This window comes from Felis catus, chromosome D1 (genome assembly GCF_018350175.1).
Source record: "Felis catus isolate Fca126 chromosome D1, F.catus_Fca126_mat1.0, whole genome shotgun sequence".
In the NCBI taxonomy this organism is placed as follows: domain Eukaryota; kingdom Metazoa; phylum Chordata; class Mammalia; order Carnivora; family Felidae; genus Felis; species Felis catus.
In genome coordinates, this window is record NC_058377.1 from 26,706,609 (window position 1) to 26,731,170 (window position 24,562).

The 24,562-nt window shown below is 42.5% G+C and overlaps 1 protein-coding gene across 5 annotated transcripts in view; it reads right to left on the reverse strand.

Moving 5' to 3' along the window:
* The window catches only part of PRDM10 (PR/SET domain 10), a 103,177-nt gene extending 78,903 nt beyond the window's left edge, over positions 1-24,274 (reverse strand). For 3 of the 5 annotated variants that reach the window (XM_045038528.1, XM_019811558.3, XM_045038526.1), the window contains exon 1: positions 23,349-24,274. The gene's annotated coding sequence lies outside the window, so the exon portion shown is untranslated. The remainder of the gene's footprint in view (positions 1-23,348) is intronic. The other 2 variants (XM_045038529.1, XM_045038527.1) reach the window with 1 other exon arrangement.
* Positions 24,275-24,562: the final 288 nt, after the last annotated feature.

Here is a 24,562-nt window from a genome sequence, read left to right on the forward strand (position 1 = left end):
CAAGAAACAGAAAGGAAACCCTTCTAAAGCCCTATTTAAGGGGCGCCTGGGTGGCGCAGTCGGTTGAGCGGCCGACTTCAGCCAGGTCACGATCTCGCGGTCCGTGAGTTCGAGCCCCGCGTCGGGCTCTGGGCTGATGGCTCAGAGCCTGGAGCCTGTTTCCGATTCTGTGTCTCCCTCTCTCTCTGACCCTCGCCCGTTCATGCTCTGTCTCTCTCTGTCCCAAAAATAAATAAACGTTGAAAAAAAAAAATTAAAAAAAAAAAAAGCCCTATTTAAGATTAGATTCTACTTGATAAATGAAAAAAGTGAGTTCACTCTATGTATAGAGAAAAAACATGTTCAGTAAGGCACTAAGTTATAAAAAGGGAGCAAGAAGATTATAGGAATCCAATTCTATGACATAGAATAACAGAATTTCAGAACAAGAAGAGAAATTCCAGGCCCTTGGCTCTCAAATATGTTTAAAAGACAGAGCTCGGGAAATCAATGTTCTTGGCTGAGTACCATTAGATATTAATACATTTGTTACAGAATAACAATAGCTAACATTTGTAACATACTCACTATGTGCTAGGCATGTTCTAAGCACCTTAATATGCATTGATTCATTTAATCCTCACAATAATCATGAAGTGAGTATGTTATTATCTCCACTTTATGGGTGAAGGACTAAGAAAGAGGTTAAATGCTTTGTCCAGGCAACTGAGCTAGTAAGAGCTAGTGAGAGTAAGTAGGAGAGCTCAATATGAGCTTGAGTGATCCTGCTGCCAAGCTCATGTGTTTGGCCACTATTCTACACTATTTCTCATCCTATAAACTAAGAACACTTCACCTGTGTTACGATTCCAGCACAAATAACTCCATTACATAAACTACATAAAAATCACATCTGACCTCACTTTATAATTTTTTCAAAAATGATCAAATAGGAGCATCTAGGAGTCTCAGTCAGTTGAGTGTCCAACTCTTGATTTTGGTTCAGGTCATAATCCCAGGGTCATGGGATGGAGCCCCATGTCAGGCTCTGCACTGGGCATGGAGCCTCCTCAAGATGCTCCCTCTCCCCCTCCCTCTCCCCCTCCCCCTCCTCAAAGAAAGAAAGAAAGAAAGAAAGACCTATCAATTAAGCAGGACTAGGGTTCCAAGTTTTCCCCGATTTTTTTTTTCTTTTTGCCACTTTTTTGTGACCTCCTAGTGCTGGCTAAGACAACTGACAGAAACAGCAACAAAGGGTTAATGAGATTTCATGTGGTAAAAACTCAAAACTAAGAAAATTGTACCCTTTATTTTTATTTAAAAGAAAGAACACCTTGGTACAGCTGTAGAGCACTAGTGTTGGGCCAGAAGGGGCGGGGTGTCGGGGAGTAGTTTGAGAAACACCCATGTGGAACAACTTCTATTTTGTAGATGACAAACTGAAAAACCAGAGATTAGGTGCATCACTTCAAGTCACACAGCAAATAAAGAGCGCAAAAAGCAGAGCCTGTGACTTGTAGGGCTCTCACCCCTCCACCCCTCCACCCCTCCACCCCTCCACGCCACTGCCCCCACTGGACTGAATGTGGAAAAGATTTAGAAGATGCTTTAGGCAGAGATTTCTTACACTGCCTAAAACTGTTTATCTTAGCTTTCCTTTTTTCTTTTTTTTAAGCTTATTGTCCTTGACTCCCCAGTTAGAGAAACCTTCCTAGTAAAGATGAGTAGAAGACGAAAAGCAACTTAGACATGGATTACACTCCAAACGGTGATAATTTAAATTGATGGACAATGCTTTGTATATTTCCTTTAAAGTTATGTTACGTACTATATTTTGATTCCCTGGATAATAAAAAAAGTTCACTTACTAATAATTTAATTGAAATAACATAAATTTAGCTGAAATAAAAATTTAAGGAACCATCTGTTATGATGTCAGATGTCAGTGATTAAACAAAGCTAGAAAACAAAACTAAATGTATTAAGGAAAATCAGTTACCTCTTTAGAAAATAAGTTTGTCAAAATACTTTTCACCTTTATAATTAAGATTAAATGATTTTTTTAAATCATGGTACTTGAAAAAAATACAGGTTCAAATAGTGTAAGATAAAAGTTGTAAAGACTCCTGTAAAGATACAAGATGATGAAAACGGACTCTGACTGCCTCTGTTCTGACCTTAAACTTTCCAGTTGGGTTCTTTTTTGTAGCGGATGGAAGGCTCTGAGAGCATAACCTTCCCTGATGGGAACCGAACCTGCCCCCTCGAGAAGTAAGGACTGCCTTGGGCCAGCAAGACACAAGACTCAGTGTGACTGACCCCAAGACAATGATTGACCTGACCTTTCCTGCCCACCTGCACGTGCCCACCCAGCTTTGCCCCACATTTTCCTTATATAAACCTGCAACTATTTTTGGCACTTTGGAGACAGTCTTTGAGACGCTGGACTACCTTCCCAGTGTTGGCCTCACTGAAATAAATTCCTTTCTTATTTCCCCACCACTGCTCCCTCTGCCTTTGGATTCTGACAGCTGTGAGCAGTGTGCCCTGTTTGGGACTCCTGGCCAGGTGCTCTTGTGCCCCTGCGCCCTTGCTACAATGAGACTTCTGGATATGGCGCCTGTAAACATTTAGAGCTTGGTGGGACAAGCATTGTTTACGTTTAACTTGGCCATGAACTACAAAACCCCTCTGCCCGTGAGCTAGGGAACGGCATTCAGTGTGGCAAAGTGGGTCAGGCCCATAAGCTGGAGCCACACTCCTGGGTTCGAATCCTGGCTCCACCCCTCACCAACGGTTGGCCTTGCACAAATTACCTAACCTCTCTGTGGCTCAATGTCATCGTATATAACACAGAAACAAGAACAGGATCTACTTCGTAGAGGTGTAAAGAGGACTAAGGGTGCTAATATCTGCAAAGTGCGTAGAACACTAGAATATAGTCAGCACTTTAGGTGTTAAATGAAAGAGGTAATAATTAGGGTCAATTCTGAGCCATAAATTAAAAATGGTAGAGCAAGAAGAAATTAACTGGGGGAAAGAGAGAAGGGAGTAAGTAAGGCAAGAAGAGAAGAAACGAGAGGAAAGCAACAAGGAAACAGAAGGAGATACGAGTATTCCAGAAGACAGTGATAAGACTAGGAGGAAAGGAGGCAGGAAAACACAGGAATAAACAGAGTCAGGGTGGAGAGAAATCTAAGAAAGGAATAACTAACAAGCAAAATAGGCAGGGGGGAGGGGGGATGGGCAGGAGAAGGGAAAGAAAAGCCAAAGACAAAAAGTGAATCTGATTGTTCTGAGCTAACTGGGTAAGAATTAGAAGGGAAAGCCGAACATGAGATTATTCCCATGCTAGAGATTTCTTGAGGTAAAAGACGCCCAACAGTTACAGTCAGGTTTGGGGGAGGAGACACCTGTTAGGCTCCCACCATTCTCAGACTACTAAGTACAGTGACCTTTTGGGAACAAATGGGACCCTGGTAAAGTGCCCAGAACACTGCTCTTAAAAACGTCCTAGGTGCCATCAACAAATGAAAACAGAAACACAACGTGGTTTATACATACAATGAAATAATACTCAGCTTTAAAAAGGAAGGAAATTCTGACAGATGCTACAAGGTGGATGAACCTTAAAAACATTATGCCAAGGGGGCACCTGGCTGGTACAGTAGGAGGAGCATGTGACTCTTGATCTCGGTTTGTTCAGGGTCATGAGTTCAGCCCCATGTTGGGTGTAGAGATGACTTAAATAAAAACTTAAAAAAAATTTTTTTTTTTCTAAGCCATTATGCTAAGTGAAATAAGCCAGGCACAAAAGGACACATATGGTAAGACGCCACTTAGGCAAGGTACCTGGAATAGTCAAATGCATCGGGACAGAAAGTAGAAGAGAGGTTACCAGGTCCTGGGCAGGTTACTGTTTAATGGGTAAAGTATCTGTGTGGGGTGATGAAAAAGTTCTGAAAATGAGTAACAATGATGGTTGTTCAACACTGTGAATGTACTTAACCTCCACTGAATTGTACGCTGAAAGATGGTTAAACGGCAGATTTTATTTTATGTATACTTTACCACAAAAACAAATGAAGATAAAAATATACCATATGGCTGCAGTAGTAACGGTCAACCATCTCCACCATGCTGGACATGGGATTCTACTGGTCCCTTTTACATCGGGACCATGAAGAAACACCATGGTCACTCGGGGCCCCTAATCGATTCTCCCATCCAAGATGAACCCTGCCCTCCAATGGCCTCCGTCCAGCCAGATTGAACCTGCACTCCTGAGGTCACCACTGCAATCACTCCCAGCTCAGGTCAAAGGGGCTGACTTCCAATACACCTGTCTCTGGAATTCCTGACAGCCAATTAGCTGTTCTTTTCTTCTAGCAGGATAGTTGCCATATAAAGCACCCCCTAAGTGTCTGGCACACAGTAGGTGAACAATAAATAGAAGTGACTGCTCTTATTGCCAACGTCCTGTCCAACCTTAGTCTCATTCTTCCCACTTCTTTGGTACAAATACCTCCCTGACAAGAGAGACCTCTGAGACTTTCATTTTAGGGGGAGCAGGGTGGGTGGGTGAGAGGGTACAAAGGAAGCCAAGTTCAGTTCACTTTCCTATTAAAGGCCCAGTCAGTACAGGCCACCCTGTGGACCTATTTCAACTGCTCCTTTTTCCCTCACATCCTGGTTTCCTAGCCCACAAACTCCCTGACTCTGGTTCTAGATTTATTTCTTGGATCTCAGCCCCCCGTCCTGATTCATCTTGGGTTTTACACCATGTTTTTTAATGCAAAGTTTGGGAAACTCCCTATCCCACCAGCCACGGGAGCATCTACTGTTAACCATAGCCCTCTGGTTCTGGCACTGTGCCCGGGGCATGGCCCGGGGGCTCAGCGTGCACAGGGCCAACCCTGGGGACAGGATATGTGGATAGCTAACGTGTATTGAGTGCCTTCCATGCCATAGTCACTAGTCTAAGCAATGACCACTTATCAATTTGTGAATCAATTTAATAGCACAACAACCCAATGAAGTTGTTTAAAACCCATACCTTCATCATTCAGAAAACGACAGAGTCATAAACCACCGCTCTGAACAGCTGCTAACCACTCCATGACTGAGGTGTAGTATTAAATTTGAAAGCTATAAAATTAGGCCAAGTGGAGTGAAAATAAAGGGCTTCTGTTATGTTCACTCACTTAGAATGGCAAGTAGAGATTTTACATTTAACTGATTTCTGGGAGAGATCATTTCGGAACTCAGAAGAAAAGCAAAAAGTACTGGACTCCATTCTAAAGGAGGAACAGGAACTGGTAGCGCAAGTAGCGATGGGCAAATTCCAAAATTATACAAATTTCAGCACAAATTCTCCAATCTTGCTGAGAAGGGGAAGTCTAAACAAGCTGTCACGTGAGTGTCGCAATTTTAAAAATTCACAACAAATTGGGAACATTGAGAAAAACTAGAAATGAGACATTTAAAAGAACAATACTAGAACCTCGTCCAGCAAGGTTCCAAGCGCCCCGACAGACGCTGTTGATTTGCTCTTGACCTCAACCCTGGGAAGAGACTAAGGCCACACTGTGTGCCATTTCACAGAACGGGAAATGACTGCAGGGAGAGGTGGCATAATTTGCCCAGCCGTGGGTCTGGTCAGCCTGAGCCCCCTCTGTTTGCCAGGGCTCAGCCCCACCCTACTGTGCCCCTCTGCCCCAGCTAAAGGGCTACTGCAAACCCATGCTTGAGGGCAGAGTCACAGGACTAAAATATTATTTTTAATTCCACAATGAAGTAAAATAAACACAATGTTAATTAGGGAAAATATGCCTACGGAACTAAGGGTTTCTGAGAAAGTAAATAATCAGGGAAGCCAGTTAGGTGTGGGCAGGGGGAAAAAATAATGAGGGAAACTCAGCTTTCATAAAAGCTTTCAACAAACTTAAAATGTAATAACAACAAGCCTCTGACTAGGTTCCAAATGTAAAAAGTGTTTCTAAGTAAGCTGTTATGGATTTGGAATATTTCCATATCACCAGAGAGGTCTGAGGGTAAAGATAAAAAATTAACAGGTGATAACAGTGGGGTCCTCCAGGTATTTTTACTGACACCGTTCACATTTAACATTTGTTATAAGTGTTAACAGTGAAGCAAATAATGAAAAGTTCAAGATTGCAGAAAAACTCCTCCAGATAAAATCTTAGTTTATTCATTTATCTTTTTTTCAAGTTGGCTCCAGATCCGATATGGGGCTTGAACTCACCGCCCTGAGATCAAGAGTCACATGTTCTACCAACTGAGCCAGCCAGGTGCCCCTCCAGGTAAAATTTTATGCCATCGGAAAAAAAAACTCCAGAAAAAACTTCCGAAATTGGGTAAATGAGCAATGATGGCAGACAAATTTCAGAATAAGCTGCACTTTTAATATTACAAGGCTGATGTGTTACAGTCTAAAAACCATGGCAGAATATATCCTAAAGAAACTTTCCTAATTCGTTTCTGGCCGTCATCAAGAACAACACTGTGTAACCAGAAGAGAACTGAACTAAGGTTTAAAAGTAATAATAATAATAATAATAAAGATTAAAAACACAGGATGACAAAAACAAGCAAGGAATGAAGTGTATCAAGCAGTATGAAGCAGAACTGAAATGGTAACCTTGGCCTTCTTTTCCCACTCCATTTATCTGTCCCTTTGCCCTTCTACTTCCCATGCAGAAATCTTCCCACCAGGCAATGAGTCCTCCTCCTTCCTCAAAGAAAAGAAAAACCTTGGCTAAGAGTCTTATTGGGGGTCTTAGCCCACAATTCTACATTAAAATCCTTGAGGGTTCAAAAGGAACCACCACTCAGTGTGAGTTCTAAAGAATGCTAAACCTTGATGTCTGCCTTTTCCTTTTTACAAAGAATAGCCACTTGGCTGGTAAAACCTGAAAGCAATTTCAAAGAGAGTCTATCAGGAGTCCTCTATTCTCCTCTCACAAGATTTTAGGAGGGAACCTCAAAGCAGCAGAGTGTATCACAGGCCTACAGAAAAGAGCACAAATCATTAGCGTCCGACTTGAGGGATGTTCACACAGTTAAGGTGGTGGAGCAAGGACCAGAACACCACCACCGCCTGAAAGCCTCATGGTGCCCTCTCCCACAGGTAGCTACCACCTTCCTGCATGATCCACCCATCCCCTGGCAGGCTGCGGGAGGACAGGGCACTGAGTCCCAGGGAGCTGACCCCTGGCTGTTCTGCAGTCAATGAAACTAGAAGATTGGGTCTGCTCCTAGCTTTGACCTTCTGGGAGTTGCAGCAGAGACTTTGAGATGTTACCTAGGGAGGTTTGTCCTTGCTGGGCCCTGAGTTCCAGTTTCTATCACCCCAGCAATGTGAGACTACCAAAACCCGTGCTCTTCTGTTCTGTTGCTTTTGTGCTTGTTACCCCCTTGACCAGCAGAGCTTAGCAGTGAATACCTTCAGAGGAAAACCAGTGCTAGTCTCAGGCTCACCTCTCTGTGTGTTCCTTGCCTCTGAGATGTTGGCCCTCCTGTTATGACTGCCTTCAACTCGGATCTTTATCTCTCCAGTCCGAAGAGACTGCCTAAAGCTCTTTGGATTCTCTGCCTCTCAGACTTCTCAGCAAGCCCCTTCCAACCAGCTTCTTAGACTCCTGATACATCCCAAGAACTAAAAAATGGTCCAAGAGGAAAAGCAGGTGCAGAAAGCCTAGGCTCATTTTCATAAACATCCCCTCTGCCCAGGATCTGATCCCTCAAGGCCTGGCTGGCTGCCTCCCTCAGTAGGAAAGTGAGGGCAATCCCAAAGATATGAGACTGTGGAAAACATTTCCTCTTCTATCTGATGACTGTGTTTATCAAAAATGGAAGAACTGGGGTGCCTGGATGGCTCAGTTGGTTAAGTGTCTGACTCTTGATTTCAGCTCAGGTCATGATCTCATGGTACATGAGATCAAGCCCCATTCGTGGGGGCTGCACTGTCAGCTCTCAGTCTGTTTGGGATTCTCTCTCTCCCCCTCTCTCTGCCCCTCCTGCGCTTGCACTGGTGCGCGGGTGCACACAGGCGCTAAATAAATAAACAAACAAACAAACAAACATTGAAAATAAATAAGGGGTGCCTGAGTGGCTCAGTCCATTGAGCATCTGTCCTCAGCTAAGGTCATGATCTCACAGTTCGTGGGTTTGAGCCCCACATTGGACTCTGTGTTGACAGCTCAGAGCCTGAAGTCTGCTTCGGATTCTGTGTCTCCTTCTGCGTCTCTCTGCCCTTTCCCTGTTCATGCTCGCTCTCTCTCTCTCTCTCTCTCTCTCTCTCTCTCTCTCTCTCTCTCACACACACACACACACACACACACACACAAACATTAAAAAAATTTTTTTAATAAAATAAAATCTTAAAAAAAAAACCTGAAACAGGGTGCCTAGGTGGCTCAGTTGGTTAAGCATCCGACCCTTGGTTTCAACTCAGGTCATGATCTCACAGTTCATGGGTTTGAGCCCCATGTCAGGCTCTGCACTGACAGCACAGAGCCTGCTTGGGATTCTCTGTCTCTGTCTGTCTGTCTGTCTGTCTGTCTCTCTCTGCCCTTCCCCTGCTTGCTCTCTCTCTCTCTCTCTCTCTCTCTCTCTCTCTCTCTCTCTTTCAAAATAAATAAAGAAACTTAGAAAAAAAAAACTGGAATTATTTGTAGCCACCAGTAAGGAAAGTACTGTAGTATGGCATGTCTGATAGGACCAGGTGCAAAGTGCTCTGCTAAGTCAAAGAAGCTACTCACAAAGGACCAAATACTGAATGATTTCACTTGTAGGAAATATGCAGCATGGGCAAATGAATAGAGGTAGGCAGCAGAATGAACATGGCTGAGAGGTATGGAATTTCTTTTGGAGGTAATGAAAATATTCCAAAACGGACTGTGGTGACACCTGCAAACCTCTATGAATATACTAAATCCTCTGAACTGTATGCTTTAAATGAGTGAATTGTATAGTATATGAATGATACCTCAATAAACTCATTTTTAAAAAAGAAAAAGAAAGATGAGCATTTAAGTCAGTGCAGACCTTCTAGGAAGCAATTTGGCAATAAACATCAAGAACTTTGACATATGTGTACATACATAATATTTATGTTATTATGTAATTGTTATATATTATATATTACTGTATATATATATATATATATATATATATATATATATATATATATATATATATATATATATAAACAGGTTAAGAAAGTTCCAGACTTGAGAGGAATTGAGGGCATGCTCAAGGGCGTACTAACTGAGAGAGAAAAGTCTGGAACAGGATGAGCCTGTAAAAGAGTTACAATTCCCAAAGTTCACGAACTGGTTTTATCAGAATCACCTAGGGAGCTAGGCAAAGAAACAAATTCCAGAGCCTTACTCCTGAGAATTTTTTTTAAGTAAGTTCTAAACCCCACATGGGGCTTGAACTCATGACGTTGAGATCAAGGGTCACATACTCTACCAACTGAGCCAGCCCTGCACTCACTTCCTTGAGAATTTTGATTCATTCCATTGCAGACATAGGCGGGAACCACAGGAATTTTAGTTTTTCAACATCCCCAGGAGGTGTTCCCTTCGGCAGCACACATACGAAAGTATGAACGACGTTCAGATTAGCAGGGCCCCTACACCAGGATAGCACGCAGATTCGTGGTGTTCCATATTTTTAAAAACTAAATAGGGGCACCTGGGTGGCTCAGTCGGTTAAGCATCCGACTTTGGATCTGGTCATGATCTCACGGCTCATGGGTTCGAGCCCCTCGTGGGCTCTGTGCTGATGCCCAGAGCCTGGAGCCTGCTTCGGGGTTGTCTGTCTCCCTCTCTTCTCTGCCCCTCCCCCGCTCCTGCTCTGTCTCTCTCTCAAAAATAAATCAACATTAAAAAAAAAAAAACTAAATAAGTAAATGTCCCCAAGTGATTCTGATGTCAGCCAAATCTGGCCAACCCTTGGACAAATGAGGAAAGAAAAATCTTTTATCACAGCAGTAACACTTTTTAAAAATCATTCTAGAAGTAATACGAGAGACTGATTATAATTAGGCCAAGATCTGCCTTTAATATGCAAGGAAGGATCAGAGCTCTGAATTCTTACTGGGGCTTAGTGAGTATGAATTAATAGACATTCATACACAAACTTTCAGTGCCATAAGTCGTCACCTAAAAAAAAAAGTAAAACGCTTTATTACTAAACAAAAACTTAGCAAGAATCCCGACACCTTTCAAAATACACAACTTACCAGCCTCTCTAAAATGTTTGTGGAATTTATGTCAGAATTCTGAAATGGCTGAGGCAATTGTTAATTTAGGTGGTCTTCCTTGCCAACCACCTTGCTCTGATGGGTATTTGATTTTCCAGCTTCCCTTCGCCACTTGCTAACAAGCAAATCTGTTCTGTCTACTTAATGAGTAACATTTGAAAAGAGCTTCCAAAGTAAATATGGATGTATGAGGAACATTTGAAGACTCAACGATGGATACGAATGGATACAAATGACTCATCAAGTAATATTGAGCACCCATGTTTTTCAACTTCAGATAATAGATTTACATAGCTGCAAGCATTTTACCCCAGCTCCCCTTTCAAACAGTAGCATTGCTTCACCAGACAACTGGCAGGGGTACAAATACTTGCTGTGGCCTTGGCACACCTAGACACAGAAAGCTATCTGGCCCGAATATCTCAAGCTCTTCTGTTGAATTAGCAATTCAGTAACTAAGTAGGAGACTGCAGATGGGTGTTCTGAAGCTCTAAAAGCCTTTCTTACAGATGGTTCTCCCTCGTCACGATGACTCAACCATCACAATCCCAAATTGTTAGGATAAATTACTGGATAATGTAAAGAAGCATAATCTCAAGTACTAAGCTGTTTCTCTTTTTTTTTTTTTTTAAGTTTACTTATTTCAGAGAGAGCAAAAGCGAGCAGGGCAGGGCCAAAGCTAAGCTGTCTCTTTAAATTCAAGTGGTTTAGGGACGCCTGGGTGGCACAGTCGGTTAAGCGTCCGACTTCAGCCAGGTCACGATCTTGCGGTCCGTGAGTTCGAGCCCCGCGTCGGGCTCTGGGCTGATGGCTCAGAGCCTGGAGCCTGTTTCCGATTCTGTGTCTCCCTCTCTCTCTGCCCCTCCCCCGTTCATGCTCTGTCTCTCTCTGTCCCCCCAAAAATAAAATAAACGTCGAAAAAAAAATTTTAATTCAAGTGGTTTAAGTTGTTTTAACTAAAAAAAAAAGAATTTCCTATTAAAATTGGTTGCAGGAAATTATTCTGGAACACAATTTTCCTTAATTAACATTATGTGTTTAATACAAGAGAAAACAGCGTGACTACCTGTTCAGGCTACTTCAACTCCTGAAATATACACAGCATCATGGCGGGACCATGGCGCTGACCCAGGACAAAAAGCAAATTGATACTAGTTTGAAGTAATTCCCTTTATATCCAATTCACTCCCCCACAACAGGTTAATGTGGGTCTCACCTGCTGTTCCTTTTCAAATTTTCATTCCTCAACCTCAGTCCCTTGTTTGCAAATTTAAAAATAAAACACAGAATGGTCAAAAACAAGCATTTGATTAACAAGACGGATGACAAGGGGAAGCAGTTATTGTCTCCATAAAAACTCTATCTTACTGGCATATGAGTAAGACTTGTAATCAAAATTCAACCTTCTTCAAATTTCAACTTCCTCCATCTTTAACTATAGGAGGCCAGCATGGTCTAGTATTCACAATTGTCTTCTATAAGCCAGGATCTATCTATCTTCCTCCCTCCCTCCCTTCCTTCATGTCTTTCTCTCTTTCTCTCTTTCTCTCTCTTTCCTTCCTCCCTCCCTCCCTCCCTTCTTTCTTTCTCTCTCTGTCTACCTCTCTCTCTCTTCTCTCTATCCCTCCCTTCCATCCTTCCTTTCTTCTTCAAGCCAGGACATTTCTTAAAGTACAGAGCAAGGTGAAAATATTGAATGTGAAGACAAGTAAAAAGTTACAATATAGTACAATAGTATTGAGCATATTATAAATGTTAATAACTATTAAAGTTATGATCACCCTAGGTTAAGTATTAGATCATGAAGGTATATCCAGAAAAGTTTTACTTCCAATTAAAAGACATTTTAATATGTTTTCATTATTAAACAATTGATTTGGGAATAAATATCTCTTAACTATAAGCAAGGGTTCTCTCAGCTGATATGTTTCACAAGAAAATATGTATATTTCAAAAAAAAGAAAATGTGTATATTTCAAATTAAAACTGATAGAATTTTAAAACTACATGATTAGCATTTTCTTCCATAAAGAGAAACAAAATAGTGGCATTGCATTCCTGTTTAGAAATCTCAGCCATATCTACTCTACAAACACTTTCATTCTACAAACCATTTCATTCAGATGTAGACTAAAACACGTTGGATTCATTTGCAAATTCAGTGAAGTAGTTAACGGAAACCACAAAATTAGAATCCCCTAATGGATGCAGTTTTTTATTTTAAAATTCAGCATAATCATAGTCCATCTTAATGAAAATGTATACTGTGGAAATCCAATGTTAGTAAGTAAACACCAAGGGAATAATTATAGCTATTACCATTTACTGAGCATCTATCACATGCCAGGCATTGTGAGATGGCCTTTTTTAAAAAAATACTCAAGGGGCACGTGGGTGGCTCAGTCGGTTGAGCGTCCAACTTCAGCTCAGGTCATGATCTCACGGTTTGTGGATTGAGCCCCGCGTCGGGCTCTGTGCTAACAGGTCAAAGCCTGGAGCCTGTTTCAGATTCTGTGTCTCCCTCTCTCTCTGCCCCTCCCCCACTCGCGCTCTGTCTCCCTCTGTCTCAAAAATAAATAAACATTAAAAAAATAATAATAATTAAAAAAATTAAAAATATTCAATTGGGGCTCCTGGGTGGCTCAATCTGTTAAGCTCCTGACGTTGGCTCAGGTCATGATCTCACGGCTCACAAGTTCAAGCCCTGCATCAGGCTCTCTGCTGTCAGCACAGACCTTGCTTCAGATCCCCTGTTCTCCTCTCTCTCTCTGCCCCCCCACCCCCCACCATGCTCAGGCTCTCTCTCTCTCTCAAAAATAAATAATAAACATTTTAAATAAAATTAAAAATTAAAAAATACTCAATTTCGGGGCACCTGGGTGGCTCTGTCGGTTGGGCGACCAACTTGGCTCAGGTCATGATCTCATGGCTCATGAGTTCGAGCCCTGAATCAGGCTCTGTGTTGACAGCTCAGATCCTGGAGCCTGTTTCAGATTCTGTGTCTCCCTCTCTCTCTGCCCCTTCCCCACTCATGCTGTCTCTCTCTCAAAAATAAATAAACATTTTTAAAAATTTAAAAATACTCAATTCCAATCTTCACAACAACCAAAAATTTATACTTGTCCAAGGTCATAACGCTGGGAAGTGGGATTTGAACCCAGATCCCTTTGACTCCAGAGCTTGATCATTTCCTTCTCTGCTGCACAGCGTCCTCCTAGGCAAAGCTGCCAGAACCCACGCTTGGGTTGGACCTGCTGCTGTTGCCTTGGCCTCCTACCAGATGATGCAATCACTAAGCTAGGCTTGATCTCAAAGGAACCCGAAGAGGTTATAGTTTACCAAACCCACAAAGAGGTTTAAATGGGCCAGAGAGTGGAGGTAACTACAAAGCTATAAAAATTATAAAAATTCAAACAACAATTTTTAGAAACACAATATTTATTAAATGCCAATTTTGTGCCCAGCATTATTTTAGGAACTAAACAACAGATTGGATGGAAGATTGTATTAAAATATTCAGCAGAAAGGGAAAATATAAATAACATTAATTCACAGTTGTACCAAAACAAAAGCTACCTGTGTGTACAGAACAGAAAATAGCAGCCCTCAAATACTCAGTGTTAACTGAGTCAGCTCGTATCAGGAAAATTAATTACTCCAAATATACTTTCTGGTTATCTCATGTATATGCATTTCTCTAACACTGGAATTGCTGGGCTTCAGAGACTGCATATTTTTTTACTTTCTAGGTAATACCAAACTGCTTTCCCAAAGTAGTCATAGCAACTTATATTCCCATCGGCCAGGTGTGAATATTCATATTGCTCAACACAGCTTCAGAATTTGTTATTGCCAACTATAATTTAGGTATACAGGAATATGGCACTGTGGTTATAGCTTGCATTTTCTTAATTAACAAGGATGAACACCTTATTATCGGTTTATTAGACATTTGGATATCTCCTTTTCTGAAGGGCCTGTTCAAGACTTCTGCCCATTATTTTATTAGTGCAGGTAACATCTTATCTACAATAAGATTCAATATTCAAGACCTATACTGAGTCATGGATATATTCTCCTGTGTTAACTTAAAAGCTTTATTGTTTTGCCTTTCAACTGCCATGCTTCCTGGGTCATAAATTAAGTGTTTGAATGCATGTGAATCTGTTTCTGGACTCCTGCGGCATTCCATTGATCAATTAGTCTATCTTGGTGCCAATACTACACTGTCTTAATTATTATAGCTTTTGTTGACTTCCAGTAGAGAAGTTTTTCCAATTTATTTTTTTCTTTTTCAAGAGTCTCTTGCCTTTTCTTAGGCATTGACAAATATTTTAGCATCAGCTTGTCTAGTTTTTTGTGTTTTTTTTTGGGGGGGGGTGCAGAGGACAAAGGGAGAGGAAGAGAAAGAGAGAGAATCTTAAGCAGACTCCACACTCAGTACAGAGCCCAACACAAGGCTCGATCCCATGACCCTGGGATCATGACCTGAGCCAAAATCAAGAGTTGGTCGCTCAACCGACTGAGTCACCCACGCACCCCATCAGCTTGTCTAGTTGTTGGTTTTGTTTTTTTTTTAATTTGCTGGGATTATATTAAATCTATAAGTCTGTTTCCAAAGAACTGACACACTGCAATATCCAATCTTCCAATCCTTGACCCAGTGTATCTTCTTCATTTATTTAGACTTCACTTAAAGTCACTCGATAAAGTTTTAGAATTTTTTTGTAAAGGTCTTTTATACATATTTTGTTAGACTTAAAATATATCTCCTATACTTTTTTTTTAGGATTTTATTTTTAAACAATCTCTACACCCAACATGGGGCTCCAACTCACAACCCTGAAATCAAGAGTCACATGCTCCACTGACTGAGCCAACCAGAAGTCCTACAGCTCCTATAGTCTGAAAAAAGAAATGATTTTTTTAAATGATGTATAAAAATACATCATTTTTTTTTTGATGAGACAACTAGAGTTTGGGATAACTCATATATCATTGATATATAAAAGAATGAATATAAACATACTTAAAATTTTTCAATAAAACAAAGTTCATCAAAGTACAATTTCAGCTATATAATTTAGGTTTGGGGTTTGTTTGTTTTTTAAATCTCTACTCCCAACTTGGGGCTTGAACTCAAAACCTTGATATCGAGAGTCACACATTCCACTGGCACCCCTTAATTTAGTTTTAATTCTAGAATTATCATTTTGTACTTATGTCATAGCTCACCTCAGCAGGTTTAATGTAGTTGAGAAACTTATATGTCACATAAACAAGTGGCCTAAACACCTACCAGTTGTAGGTCCTTATAGTTATCAATGTATGAAGTACTTACAATGCAGAATAATTTCATTCATCAATTTCAAGACAGGATGAATAAATAAGTAAGAGACTGAAATCTTGTTAATACACACACTGTTGTCTGGGATTGAGAACCCACACACCTTGCTCCTGGCCTTAGCTCCCACCACTCTTAAATCATTCGCTAAAACTGCCTCCTTTTTTTCCATTTGTAAAGTAGTTACAATATGGTTCTGTCAATGTCACACATTAAGGATGAAACATAAACAACTTCCTTAGAAAACAACTAAAATGGTTGGTCAAAAACACAAAGCAACATTTACTCAAAGGTGTTCCACCATCAGAAGGACTTGAGACTAAGGTTGCCTACAATCATGGTTTGTAGCAAGACTGAAAATAACCCCCAACAGATTGGCCTCAAAATCTTCAAGCAACACTAAGAAAATGGTAGAGATTTGCACACAAAAATAAGAATTTTGAAGAAAATGGGGTGCCTGGGTAGCTCAATTGGTTAAGCATCTGACTCTTGATTTCGGCTCAGGTCATGATCTTACACTTCGTGAGATCGAACCCCACATCCAGCTCTGCACTGACAGCACAGAACCTGCTTGGCATTCTCTTTCTGCCCTCCCCCACTCATGCTCACACACTCTCTCCCTCTCTCTCAAAAACAAATAAACTTAAAAAAAATAATTTTGAAGGGAAGAAAACTTCAGAAATCACTTTGAATACCTTAATTACACTCACTGCTTTATTCCTCCAAACATTTAGAATCCAGTAAGTAAAAGGCATTCTTATACCTCATTCTATATGACGAGGGCGGCAAAAAAGTATCCATCACTTCTAGGAATTTATAACATGTTTAGGAAACAAGACATAAGCACAAATAATTGCTACATGATACAGATTAATTACTCAATAAATGGTACTATTAATTACAAAGCAGTACAAAAATCCTGTAGGACAGAGACAAAAGGATCACTTCCAAGTAACATGGTCAAATAGGGCCTCAGTGAAGAAAGACTATGTGCTTTCGACTTGCTCTAGCATAGAGGTTGGCAAACTACAGCCCAAGTGTGGCTCGACACCTATTTTTGGATATAACCTGTGTGCTAAGAATGGTTTCTACATTTTAAAATAGTTGCAAAGACTTAGAAAAAAAAAAAGAGTATTTCATCATACATGAAAGTTATATTACATTACATTTCAGGGCCCATAAATAAAGTTTCATTGGAACACAGCCATGCTTTCACATGACAGGGGTGAAGGAATAGTTGTAACAGGGACCATATGGCCCACAAAACCACAAATATTTAGTCCCTGGTTCTTTACCAAAAAAAAAAAAAAAAAATTACCAACCAACTGCTCTAGAAGGATGGATTGGAATTTGGTAGGCAGAACTGGAGGAGGAGGCTGGGTTGGGGGCAGGAGAGTGGGGATGTACAAGGAGAAGACAAACATTCCATTTGAGAAATGAAGGAGTGAAAACATGAAGGAAATCTCCAGAATACTGCAAGGACAGTGGGAAGACCAGTTTGGCTGAAGCAGAGGGTCCAAAATCGGCAAACAGATACTGACCCACTGATCACTATTTGCTTTGTTATTGAGCTGTTTATACTACCGTACTAATTAATGACAAGCATCCTCACACTGAGACTATGAGAGGGATACTATTATTATCCCCATTAACAATTAAGAAACTAGTCAAGACACCTGGGTAGCTCAGTTGGTTGAGCATCCGACTTCAGCTCAGATGATGATCTCACCACTTTTGAGTTCGAGCCCCGTGTCCAGCTCTGTGCTGACAGCTCAGAGTCTGGATACTGCTTCAGATTCTGTCTCTCTCTCTCTCTCTCTCTCTCTCTCTCTCTCTCTCTGCCCCTCCCTGGCTTGTGCTCTCTCTGTCTCTCTCTCAAATATAAATAAGCATTTTAAAAAATTAACAAATAATAATAATTAAGAAACTAGCCAAATGATTTGATAAACTAAGTTTACAGATATTATGTAATGGACCCAAGATGAGTCAAGTGAATCTAGTCTATAAATCTAGGTTCTTTTCCCCGCAGAGCCCATGCTGTTCAATGCTACACCATATCAAACCTCCATACAGGGTAGTAAAAGGAAATATTTCTACAAAAGTAAGTTGTGGCAAAACTCTCAATGTTTTCAATTATAGGTGTAAAAGGGATATGATTTTATCTGTAGGCTATGACTCTTTTGTGTTTAAAAGGACAGTTATCCCAGGGGCACCTGGGTGGCTCAGTTGGTTAAGCATCCAACTCTTGATCTCAGCTCAGGTCTTGATCTCGGGGTCGTGAGTTTAAGCCCCATGCCATGGTGGGCTCCACGCTGGGCATGAAGCCTACTTAAAAAAAAAAAACAACAAACAAAACAAAAAGACAATTGTCCCATGAGCTGGTGGTCCAAAATGTTCCACAATTGAAATCAAATTATCATGGGCTTTTCCCAAGTCATAGGAGAAAAAGAACTGTGAGCTTGATTTTCTCAATTTCAAGTTTTGCCTAGAAATATTTCTTAAATCTTTGCAAAAGTGATTCATTATAAAAATCAATGAGTAAGTAGCAGACCAAGTTTGAGAAAATTCAGCTGATTATGCTTAGCTCAACTTTTTTTTAATGGATTATGTGCTCAACAGATTTCCATTTTATTATTTTAAGTTCAAATGATTAATTGAATACATTAATTCAACAGTTAACTCAATTATCTGGAGGTGGTTTTAAGATTTTCTTCAAAAGAATAATGTGTCTGAGAGAGCTATCATAAGCACTAAGAAAAAAATCAGACACATGTACACATTAGCAGTATCTATTAGATGAAACCATAGAAAGGAAAAGATAATACATTATCTTATTACTTACCCCATATTAAGTACTAAGTGTATGTAATAATACATATTAATTAATACATAGGTAATTACTTATTACAGCTTACTGCTTAGAAACACTCCCACCCCTATCAAACTAAGTCTAAAGCTGCACAGTTCAATAGAAATATCATATAAGCCATACATGCAAGCCACATATAATTTTAAATCTAAGTAGCTACATCTTTTAAAAGTTGAAACAGGTGAAATTAACTGCAATTATATATTTATTTAACCTGGTATATGCAACATATTATCATTTCAACATATAATCAGTATTTTAAGAGCACCTGGCTGGCTCAGTTGGAAGAGCATGGGACTCTTGATCTCCGGGTCATGAGTTCAAGCCCCACACTGGGTATAGACATTACTTAAAAATAAATAAATAGGGGCACCTGGGTGGCCCAGTCAGCTAAGTGTCTGACTCTTGGTTTCAGCTCAGGTCATGATCTCACGTTTGTGGGATAGAGCCCCAGGTTGGGCTCCATGCTTACAGCATGGAGCCTGTGTGGTATTCTCTCTCTCCCCCTCTAGCTGCCCCTCTCCCTCTCTCCCTCTCTCTCTGTCCCCCTCTCTCTCTCAAAAATAAATAAGTAAACTTAAAGAATTCTCTAAAAAAAAGAAAATTTTAAAAATACTAAACTTTATAGTATTTTATAAATTGAATTTTTTTTCATACCGAATCTCAAAATCTAGCATATTTCACACTTACAGCACAAGCTAAATTTCAAGTGCTCCATAGCCACATACGGCTACTGGCTACCATGTTGGATGGCACAGATCTAAGGAATAGCTCTTTTCTTTTTTGAATAAATGTATTTATTTATTTTGTTTTTTAGAGGGGTGGGTGGTACATGGTGGGGAGAGGGACAGAGGAAGAGGTGGGGAGAGAGAGAGAGAATCCCAAGCTGAGTGTGGAGCCTGACACTAGGCTGCATCCAACGATCCCGGGATCATGACCTGAGCTAGAATAGAGTCGGTCGTTGAATCAACTGAGCCACCCAGGTGCCCGAGGAGCAGCCTTCTAAAGATCACAACATGGAGCACCTGGGTGGCTCAGTAGATTGAACGACTGAGTCTTGATTTTAGAGCAGGTCCCAATCTCACGGTTGGTGGGTTCAAGCCCCGCATCAGGCTCTGCACTGACAGTGTGGAGCCTCCTTGGGATTCTCGCTCTCCCTCTCCCAAAAATAAATAAACATTAAAAAAATAAATTAAATACATATATGTGTGTGTGTATGTGTGTGTGTGTGTGTGTGTGTGTGTGTGTATAAAGATCACAGCCGGAAAGAGGCTGTGGATCACAACCAGAGAGTCAGACCCGGAAAGTGAAGGATATGGGTCAAGAAAAGGAGCATGTAGCTCCAATATTCTAATGTTGAAATAAAATGAGAGTTCAACTAGGAAATGAATAACAAACAATAATGGGCCATTTTAGCAGATAATGACCTTTCAGCAATGTACTGGAGGTTCTTAAAGTATTGTACAGTATTGACTTTATGATATTTGTTTCCTCTACATTGTAACTAGTCTTGCTATAATTGTGATTTGGAATTATCCATAATTTCTCCCCTCCCTCCCCATTTCCTCACCACCCCCACCAAGTAATCTCTAAACTATTTCAAAGTTATCAAAAACAAAAGATAAAAACAAACAAAAAAACTACTTCCAGGTGCTTTCCACAACCTGAACAAATTTAAAATCTACACAGGTAATGTGTAAGCCTCTGAAGGATTTGGATAAGGGAATTGGAAATAATGTTTCAGTACTAATAGTGAAGTATCAATGTCACAGAAGGTGCTGTAGGCAATAAACTGGAAAGGCACCTGTTCAGAATGTTCCACATAAATCTTGAAATAAGAATGTGGCTTTGAAAACAAAAAAAGACAGAGGCTAGATTTAGCAGTGATTTAAGTAAATCATGTAAACGGTAAAATGCCAGGAGAGAGAGAGGAAGGCTTCAACAGAGAAGAACCAAAATAACGAAGTCAGAGCTACCCTCTCACCCTCCTCCTCCCACACAATACCCAAGGAGAATTCCAGAGGTACCATTCAGCAAAGATTTGGTGGTAGCAAACGTTTCCTTTTTCTTTTCTTTTTTTTAATGTTTTATGTATTTTTCAGAGAGAGAGAGAGAGAGAGAGAGAGAGAGAGAGAGAGAGAGAGCGCAAATGGGGGAGGGGCAGAGAGAGAGGGGGACAGAGGATCTGAACCCAGCTCTGAGCTGACAGCAGAGAGCCTGAGGCAGGGCTGGACCCCCAGAACTGAGCCGCATCGGACTAAGGCACCCTGGAGCCCCTATTTCCTTTTTCTTAACTCACTGGGTCTTAAGATCTAGACACCAGATCAAATTCTTATTTGCTAATCTATTGAAGTACTTATGATAAATTTAGACAATAATCAGTAAATTCTGCCTGTAAAAACACATATAAATTGCTGGACAGGGTGTGTCTCCACTCTCTGGGCAAGAGGTAGGGTCGGAGATTATGTATTTTATGTGGTAATAGGTCAAAGTACATCAGCATTCAATTTTAAAACAGACTCTCACTAAACCATTCAAACATTGCAAACAAGAGTTTCACCGTTTATCGCTTTTACCAAATCGAAGGATGTAGTTACGATGTGTTGACTAGTGCTTAAAAGGTAAAATTAAGCAAACCAAAGTGACAGCTCGGTATTTCTCAACTCTGATCAATTCTGCTTGTTATACAGAAACTCATCCCATCAGGATACGTTTGTAAAAAGTAAAAGAAATCAAACGCTGTAATTCTTGCAGTTCAGAGGATTTCATGATGCCCCTTCAAGTAATGGGGAAAACTGCACGTGGCAAATCATCAGTGAAGTCCTCAGGGTACCAATCTACATTAAAAACAACGGAAACTAGATACAAAAACCACATATGCGATGCCAAGTTTGTAAAAATGTTTCATACACACACACAAAAGATTTGGAGCACACTAAAAATAGCAGCAGGGATTATCTCTGGTAATTTTACTTTTAGTTGTTATTTTATACTGTTCCTAGGTTTTCTGCATTTTCTACAATGATCACGTATTATTGTTAAAACTAGGGAGAAAAAATTTAGACAGGTGGAATCTGAGGCAGTGCCAATCAACAGTATTATATTGGATTGACAGGGTATCCCTTATACCACGGTAATCTAAGAAGAAAGCATTCGGGGCCCATGCCTTGTCTGTAGTAGAATCTTGATTATATTCACGCATACAATACAGATGCACACATTAATACTTGTGCTGCAAAACATTAGATGTAGACCGACGACTAAATTGTTCGCTTTAAAACGGCTCATTTGTCAAGTTCACCTCAATTCACGAAGAAAGTAAACGTAGAAGTAACTTTCTAAATATACCAGTTTGAATCAACACTGCTTGAAACAGGGCTTTGCCCCCAACAAAGGCAATTTTGTTTTCTGAATTGGACGGCAACATAGAAGTATGGTTCCTGAAGGTGCAAACTACTGAGGTGGGGGGGAGTGGGTGTGGAGTGCGGAGAAGAGTACCCAAAACAGTGTACCTTCCTGCCTTCAAAGAGCTTACTGCAAAAGGTGGAGTGATGACAAAGGACTGGGTCGGGCAAAGAGGCCACAGTACAGTCACGAGTGATTCTTTTGGTTTTTAATGAAGGTAAGTACTGTTGAGGATCAAGAATTCGGGGGGACAAGATTTGAACAGACGATGGCGCAGACTTAGGCACAGGGCTGAGCTGGGTGGGACTCGTCGCACACTAAATCCTCGATGACAGCACCACCAGCAGCCCTCCTTGTGTTTAAATGTACACAAACACCGTTTGAAAATTGAAATCCAACAAATCCTCCAAACAAGGCTAAACACGCCCGCACACAAAATTCAACAGCGCCGCGTTTTCATCTTACTTGGTAGAGTACCTAACACCTGGCTGCGGACTTAGAAATGCTTAAGGAAAGCTGATGATCGGCTGGAACTACACACAACCAACCCGCTCGCAAAGGGCCTCGGGCTCACGCCTTTGCACGCAACACCGGGCGCAGGTTGACCTCGGCCTGCGCCCTGCCCACCCCGGACGCTGTTTACCGAGACTGACCCAAAAGTGCCATCCCCACGCCCCTTCAAGCCCGGCCTCCCCGGGTCCCGGCGACGCCAGCTTGTAAATGTGGGACTGGGGGGGACCGGCAATCAATGGCAGGTGGGTGGCGCGGCCTCACGAGACAAAGCGGGGCGCCCCAGCCGCGGGAGCCCTCCATCACGCGGGCCGACCGCCCGCTTGGCCCCGAGGCCCGGACCGCGCCGCCACCCCCGCGCCGCCCCCCGGGTATCGGGCCGGCGGAGACCGCCCGCCGCCGCACCCCGAGCGGCCGCCGCACCCCGAGCGCCGGCCCAACCGCCGCCGCAGGAGCGCGCAGGGCGCCCAACTGCCGTCCCGGCCCAACCAACGCGGGCAGGGGAGGAGAGGTGCGCGCGGCCGGCGGAGCGTGCGAGCCACTCGGGGGTCGCAGAGGGGAGGCTGCGCGCGGGGAAGGCAGGGGCCAAGAGGCGCCGAAGCCATCGCTGAACGCAGCGCCAGGAGGGGCTCCTTTAGGGGGTTTTGCCCCTTTCCCCTTAGAAGGTGCAGATGGTTTGACCCCCCACCCCGAGTGAGGTGCCTTGTCCCAGCCCCGGCTGGACTGTACCATCGGGCGGTGCCGCCGGGATTTCTCCCCCCCACCACCACCATCAGTTTCCCCCCCCCACCCGGGTCCGCGGTCGGTTGGCCCCGGCCGGGCTCTGAGACGCGGAAAGAGCTTGGCGCCATTTTGGGTGGGACTAAGCAAAGACGAAACACCCTCCCAGTCGATGGGGTACTCTGGACGCTGGCTTATCCGGTTCCCTTAATCCTTTAGGTACTTACACGACGTTGGGTGAGGGGAGCTGGAAGATCAGCGGGTCCCCGATCCTCTCTCCCTAGGGGTGATGGAAATCAAACCCCCCCCGCCACCTCCAGGTGGTTCTTCCCGCCGCAGAGTGGGAGCAGCATAAAAGGCGGGGCCTTATTAGCATAATCTGCCTGGCAACCTGATCTCGGCGTCATATGATTGGTTGAACTCCGTAAACCCCATGCCCTGCTTAGAGACGAGTAATGCTGGGGCGAACTGACAGGCCCAGATTTAAGACTCATGACGAAGATCCTGAGACGCTTATTCAGGCGGCAGAGAAAGCCAAAAGGAGATTCACACAATGGCCCAATGACTGAAGGCCTCTTTATTTCGTGCTCTGCTGTTCATTTAAAACCCAATCAAAGAGCGGGTCTCAGTCAGCGCTCGCTTGCGTTTGTACTCTCAGCCAATCAGAAAAGCCGACTCTTAGGCTTCAGGGTCAAGCCGGCCCTGAGGGTACCGTGGCCGCGGAGGTGGGGAAACGTTTAACCTCGGTGGCCGGATTAGACGGGTTGGAGTGCTCTTCGGGGCCGAGCCAGTCCCCCGCACCCGAGATGCTCGGTGTGCTGAGCAGCCGCACCAGGGGATGTGGCGGGGCGTGCTCCTGCTTGGCGCCCTCACACAGTTTTGCACCTGAAGCCGACCTGCCTGCGGAGGCTGCTATGCGCCAACTCCGAAGGCGGCGCGGGCCTCGACCGGTGGTCAAGCGCCTTCCTGGGCCTCGGGCTCCAGCCTCCCGGAGTGCAGCGTGATCGGAGCGCCGCTCCTCCTGGGGCTGATGGCGTCGCCACCTCTGACCGCGCGACTGCGTCTTTGCTCAGTCCTTGCCCAACCCTGGAGCCCCTCACTGCATCTCTCCTTTACCCTTTCCCATTCTGAAAAAGGAAATGATTTTCAGAAACACGAAATATTATCCAACACTGATGAACCGGCAACTCAATCACTCATTTCTTAACCTCAGGCTTCCACATCCTACCATCCCTTAAAATTGCCTCCCCAAAGGGCAGCCAAGTGCACAGAAATGAGCCCAAGCTTTGGAGCAAGACGCCCAGCCCTCGTTACACACCCTGAATAAGAATGGCAACTAAATCTCGAAAAAACTTTGAACCTTGGAACCTTCAGGGAGTGTTCCCTTCCAATACATCTACCTTGCTACATTGTTTTGAAGACAGATTTACATGTAAAAGTA